We start from the raw sequence: 6,485 nt of genomic DNA on the forward strand, positions 1-6,485 counted from the left end.
TCTCCCTGCCCCCCCCCCAAAGGACTCGTCTCCACCCTGATAAACTGCTAGTTCTTTTGCTGATAAACATACAGAATAAGCAGGCCTTACGAACATTTTTAGAGTCCTTTCTGGAACAGTGAGATCTGTCTGTTTCATAAAGAAAGAAAGAGAGAGAGAGACAAAGGCAGATGGATAAAGGGAGGCAGATGCAAAGAGGGAAATTGGGAGGTAGAGAAGTGACAGACTGGTATCCAGATAGATAGAGACAGAGATAGAGAAGGCAGACAGCATAAGACAGAGAAATGAATTAGAGAAAGGGAAAAATCCAGGCAGATGATAGAAAGAAACAGAGGCAGAAAGTCAGGGACAGCTAAGCATACAGAGACAGCCAATCAGTAATGGAAAGAGAGAGACAGCAGAGAAAATCAGACAGGAGACAGAGATGGTGAGAGATCACAGGAGTGAGAAATAAGGTGAGAGACAGACATGCCAAGACAGTGGAGCACAGAAGACAGACAAGGTGAGCAGGGAGACAGAAAAAGATATATAGCCAGGCAGGAGTGTGAAAAGCTTTGTATGTAATTTCTCATAGAGAAATGAGAAACCAGGCTGGTCTGTGAAGCAGTGACAGCCTTTTCAGGCAGGACTCTTGAAGGGTATGGGTTCAGTCTTAAATAGAAGCTGAGGAACCCTTTCTTCCCACAGGAGGACCTCGCACAACTGCAGAATATTGGAACTGAGACCCTTGTGGTGGTCGTGTGTGAGTTTTTGATCTCTATCCATTTACTCCGTTTCCAGTAGCAGCTTCCAATGTTTGTGGGGGATTCAATCCGGGTGGTTCTTGTGGAGTTGACAGCACCTCACCTCCCTCCCCCCATTCCAGAATAGTATATGTCCCAGGTTTGGGATATACTTCAGGGCTTCAGTTTCTCCTGTGGTCAGTGATTGGTTCAGGGATAGGCACGTAACTCAAGGGAGGCAAATCAGAGCCAATCAGTCTCATTTTTGAGGCATTTATTTGGACTCCTGGGGAAGCAGATTTGCCCTTTAGAACCAGACTTCAACCACAGGGAGATGTTTGGCTGGGTTGCTGCTGCCATCTTGCCACCATGCACAGTCAGAAAATGAAGCCAACACACAGAGAAAAGAGTAAAATAAAGAACTGGGTTCTTGTGACCACTTTTGAAAGCTGATCAGGCTGTTCCAAATCAGACCTATCTCTAGGTTTTTACTTACAAAAGCCAGTGAATTACCTTTTTGCTTAACAGTTTAAACCAGTTTGGGTTGGATTTTCTGTCACTTGCAACCAAATCCTAGTTGCTATAACGTCTTTGAGATGTTATACCCCTACATCTCATAGAAACTGAGTTTAAGTAACATCTAAGATTATAGCTATTTAGTGGCAGCCTATGAACTGAGGCTTTTCTGCCATTTACTCCCTCAAACCCATTTTTTCCTCCTCTCTCCCTTATTTTTTAAATTAAGCTATAGTGCCTATTTCAAATAAATGTTATTGTTGTTTTATTAACTTCCTAAGCTCTAGAAATCCCAGCCCTAAGCAAAATCACCACTTCTAGGCAATGCTTATACGTGGTGTCAAATTAAATACAATGTCTTCCAGTTCCATGGAAGATGGAGTAAGCACACTCCACCTTGTCTCTCTCACCGAAGATTAAAAAAACCAAACCAGTTGCCATCGACTTGTTTCTGACTTATGGCTGCCCCATATATATCAGAGTAGAACTATGCTCCATAGGGTTTTCAATGGCTAATCTTTAGGAATTAGATGGTCAGGCCTTTTTTCAGAGGTGTCTGAGTGGACTTGAACCTCCAATCTTTTGGTTAGCAGCCTAGTGCTTAACTACTTGCACAACCCAGGGACTCTCCCACTGAATGCAGCTATAAAAAGCATGGAGCAGGTATTTAAATGCTCTAAAAAGTAAACAGCAGTAGGTGGGTTGGGGAAAGGCTAGAATTCAAAATAACACTAAATCAGAGGTGAGCTTATCACCTTTTTTTCTGGTATCCCCAACCCTGGGAGCAAGGTAACCTAAAACCTAGAAGTGAGCATCGTCAAGGACAGAGAAAGCACCAGGAGAAGCCCTTTAGTTCTGACATGAGGAGTGAGAAAAGTTCTATCATTTAAAGAGAATGAGGGAAATTCCCGATTTTTCTTTTTCTTTCCTTTTCTCTAATCTCTTACAATGCCGCCTGTGATGGTCCATAAACCCAAACCAAACCCACTGCCATTGAGTTGATTTCGACCCTTAGAGGCCCTATAGGAAAGAGTAGAACTGCTCTGTAAGGTTTCCAAGGGTATAAATCTTTATGGAAGCAGACTGCCACGTCTTTCTGCCTTGGAGTGGCTGGCGGGTTGGAACCGCCCAAGCACTTAACCACTATGCCACCAGTGCTCCTTGTGATGGTCTCCAGGCACCTAACACTTTGAGGATGGGGAATCCTTTCTCTTCTTTGATTGGAAGAACTGTGGTCCCAAGAAGGTGGTGCAAATGCCTGTTTTGTTGTTGTTTGTTTGTCTTGTTTTTTTGCTTTTTCTGTTTCCTCTGTCCTCCCACCACTTGCCCTCTGTAATAAAGATTCTCATCTTATGTTTGATATTGACTGCTGACAGCTTTCATGCCTTGTCACTTCCCCTGCCCCTTCTGTCCCACATCTAGCCAAGCTGATAAGAAAGCTCTTGTGCTCCTTTGGCACCACCAGGAAGTTCAAACATGCAAGCCCTGGCCTCATACAGCAACCCTCAGCCCAGCCGCATCCCCTAACCATCATGAAAACCAAGCCAGTCTCCTTTCTCAGCTCTCCCGAGTCATTTTCAGACAAACTTGGAAGCCTATCCTGACTTTCCAAAGCTTCATTATGTGAATAACGAACCTTTCATACCCTCATCAGTCTTAATATCCAAACTAAATTTTCTGGGTGGGGGGGTTCATCCCATTTCTTCTGGGTGACCACAATGGCCCTAGACATGGCTGTAGTTATGAGAAATGCACAATAGAGTGTAAGAAAGGAGGATCAAGAAATGAAACTCCAGGAAACCAGAAAGTACCAGGGAGATCTCAGAGAGGGAAGAGTTTGAAAAAGACCATATCAAGTTGTTTTTAAGAACTCCTGGGCTTACTACTGAGCAGCGTATGCATGAATCTGACCATTAAGAGTACATACCATGGACGTTGAGAATTGAACTATGGGAGACCATTGTGCAGGTGCAAGACCGGCCACTAGGTGGGGTTCATATCAGACAAATCTGAATAGCACTGCAAGAGCTTTGAAAACTGAACTGACACGGAAATCACAACTCACAGAAGCTGGTCAAACATGCAGCGTGAAACTAACTGATTGCCTGCTAAAACAAAAATGTCAATACTCCATAGGCCTTAAACAAGACTCAGAGTCTCAAAACATTCAAATGTCTAGGATACAATCCAAAAATAACCAGCATTCAAAGAACTAGGAAAACCTCAACTCTAATGAGAAAAGATAATCCACAGATATCAATGCCAAGATAACAAAGATGTTGGAATTATCTAACAAGGACTTTAAAGTAGCTATTATAAAACTGCTCCACCAAGTTAAGGTTAAACCAAACCCAAAGCAAATCTGTTGCCATGGGATCAATTCTGAGTCTTAGCGACCTTATAGGACAGAGTAAAACTGCCCTATAGGGTTTCCAAGGAGTGGCTAGTGGATTCAAACTGCTGACCATTTGCTCAGCAGCCGAGCTCTTAACCACTGCGCCACCAGGGTGCCAAGTAAAGGTTAAACCCAGTAACCCAGTGCCCTCGAGTTGATTCCGACTCATAGCCCAGGGTTTCCAAGTAAAGGTTAGCACTCTTGAAATGAAAGAAAGATAGAAAATCCCAGCAAAGAAATAGAAAATATATGGAATAATGAAACGGAAATTTTAGAACTAAAAAATACAATAACCAAAATGAAAGAAAAAACGAACAAACAAAAAACCTCACTGGATGGGCCTGATAGTAGAATGGAGGTAACAGAGAAAAAAGGCAGTAAACTTGAAGACAGACCAATAAATGTTATCCAGTTTAAACAAAGAAAGAAACAGACTGAAAAAAATAAACAAAAATTCCAAGGTATCTACAGGACACTATCAGAAAGTCTAACATTTGTGTTCTCAGCATTATAGAAGGAGAATAACTGTGGAAGAAATAATGGCTGAAAAGTTGCCAGACTGCAGTCATTCATATGTTCTCTGGCAACGATAAAATTTGACTAGAAATCAGTAACAGAGAGATAACAGAAAAATCTCCAAACACCACAATGGAACACTATGCAACAATGATGAATCTACAAAACGTCTCAGAACATGGATGAATTTGGAGGGCATTATGCTGAGTGAAATAAGTCAGTCACAAAAGGGCAAATATTGTATGAGATGATTATTATAAAAATCCAAGAAAAGGTTTACACCCAGAAAAAAAAAACAAAACAGAATGCTCATTAGAAGCAAGGATGGCAAGACTTTATCTCACATACTTTGGTCATGTTTTCAGGAGGGACCAGTCCCTGGAAGACATCAAACTTGGTAAAGTAGAGGCTCAGTGAAAAAGAGGAAGACTCTCAATGAGATGGATTGACACAGTGGCTGCAACAATGGGCTCAAGCATAACAATGATTATGAGAATGGCGCTGAACTGAGCATTGTTTTGTTCTGTTGTGCATAAGGTCGCTATGAGTTGGAACCAAGTTGAAGGCACCTAACAACAACAACATAAAAAAACAAAGCAAAAACAATAACACATGTGAGGAACGTGCTTCTTAGTTCAATCAAGCATACAAAACCAAATGGGCAATACCTGCCCAAAAGCAGAGAAGAGCAGGTAGTTAGGGACAGGAAAACTAGGTGAATGGACACGGAGAACCAAGGGGGAAAGGGAAAGGGGGAGAGTGCTGACACATTGCGGGGATTGCAACCAACATCACAAAAACAATTTGTGTATAAGTTTCTGAATGAAAAACTAACTTGTGCTGTAAATTCTCACCTAAAGCACAAGAAAATAAAGTAGAATAATTGCAGCCTAGAAAGCCCTATGGGGCAGTTCTACACATGGGGTCGCTATGAGTCAGAATCAACTCAATGGCACACAATAACAACAACCGTCATCTTTCAGGGTCGTGATGGGTCTGGCAACATCTCACCTGAGGCCATACAGCTAGTAAGGAAGTAGCAGAGCTGAGCTATAGACCAGAGACCATGCCCTTAGCCTATACTCTGACCTCTTAGTAGTTACTTTTTTTCACGATGTGATTTGTCAAAATAAAAACTTGGTAACTCTCTTGTCTCTTGTCTATTGCCAAATTGTTTTTGATATGTTGGTGGTCTGTGTAATCCAGGACACAAGGAGCCATTTGCCTAGAGAGTGGTTGGTCATGGATTTTAAAAAAGAACTGGAAACAGGTTTTTGATGACTGCTTTTCTATGTCGTTGTTAGGTTCCACTGTAACCTTTACCAGAGCAGATTGCCAAGTCTTTTCATCCGAAGAGCCACTGGGTGGGTTTGAACTGCCAACCTTTTGGTTAGCAACCGACTACTTAAGCATTGCACCACAGGGGCTCCTTTTTACTATGTAAATGTGTAAATATTTAAGTATTGTAAGCCTCATAAACCCCTAAGACGGATTTTAAAAATATCCAACCTACAGTCATGTATATTAGTGAAAGACAAAAAGAATCAATTAAAAAGATTCAATTGTACAGCCTATGGATAAACCCTCAAGCTTTGGAGTTGGGGAGGCATGGATCTGAATCTCTACTCCACTTTAGGGGCAGCATGAGCAAAGACACAAGGCTAAGTGGGCATGGGGAACTATAAGCAGTTTTGTTTTATTGGAGCTCTAGGTGTCAGGCAGAGAATGGCAGGAGAGGATGGTGGAATGCCCAGGACCAGGTCATAGAAGACTTCAAGTACCATAATATACCACATTTAACCCTATAGGTCATCCTATCTTGGATTTGACCCTAGTTCTGTCATTAACTCAGTCATAATAAAAGTATGGTACTCCTTTGGGTTTTGTTTTTTTGTGGCAGAAACTATTGGTGTGCACCGATATCTGTATGGTCTTCTCTGTTTCCCAGCCTCCCTTGTGCTTAGCTGGGCTGCGTAATCAATTCTGCCTAGTGGATGAGAGGAAGTAATGCATGTCATACTCTCATACTCTCAGTCTGGAGAGCTAAAGTATCCGGGGTGCCTTTCCTGAACTCTCTTTCCCTTCCACAGTCTCATTACCTATTGACCTGTTGCCATCAAGTCAATCCTGACTCATAGTAACCCTATAGGACAGAGTAGGACTGCCCCATAGGATTTCCAAGGAGCAAAAAGTAGAAACAATCCAGTTGTTTAAACAAATTATGGTACATCCACACCATGAAATATTAAAAAAAAAATTTTTTTTTTAAAAATATTACTCAGGTATAAAAAGGAACAAGCTATTTATACATGCTAGAGCCCAGGGAATTATACTGA

Source organism: Loxodonta africana, chromosome 1, assembly GCF_030014295.1.
Source record: "Loxodonta africana isolate mLoxAfr1 chromosome 1, mLoxAfr1.hap2, whole genome shotgun sequence".
Classification (NCBI taxonomy): Eukaryota; Metazoa; Chordata; class Mammalia; order Proboscidea; family Elephantidae; genus Loxodonta; species Loxodonta africana.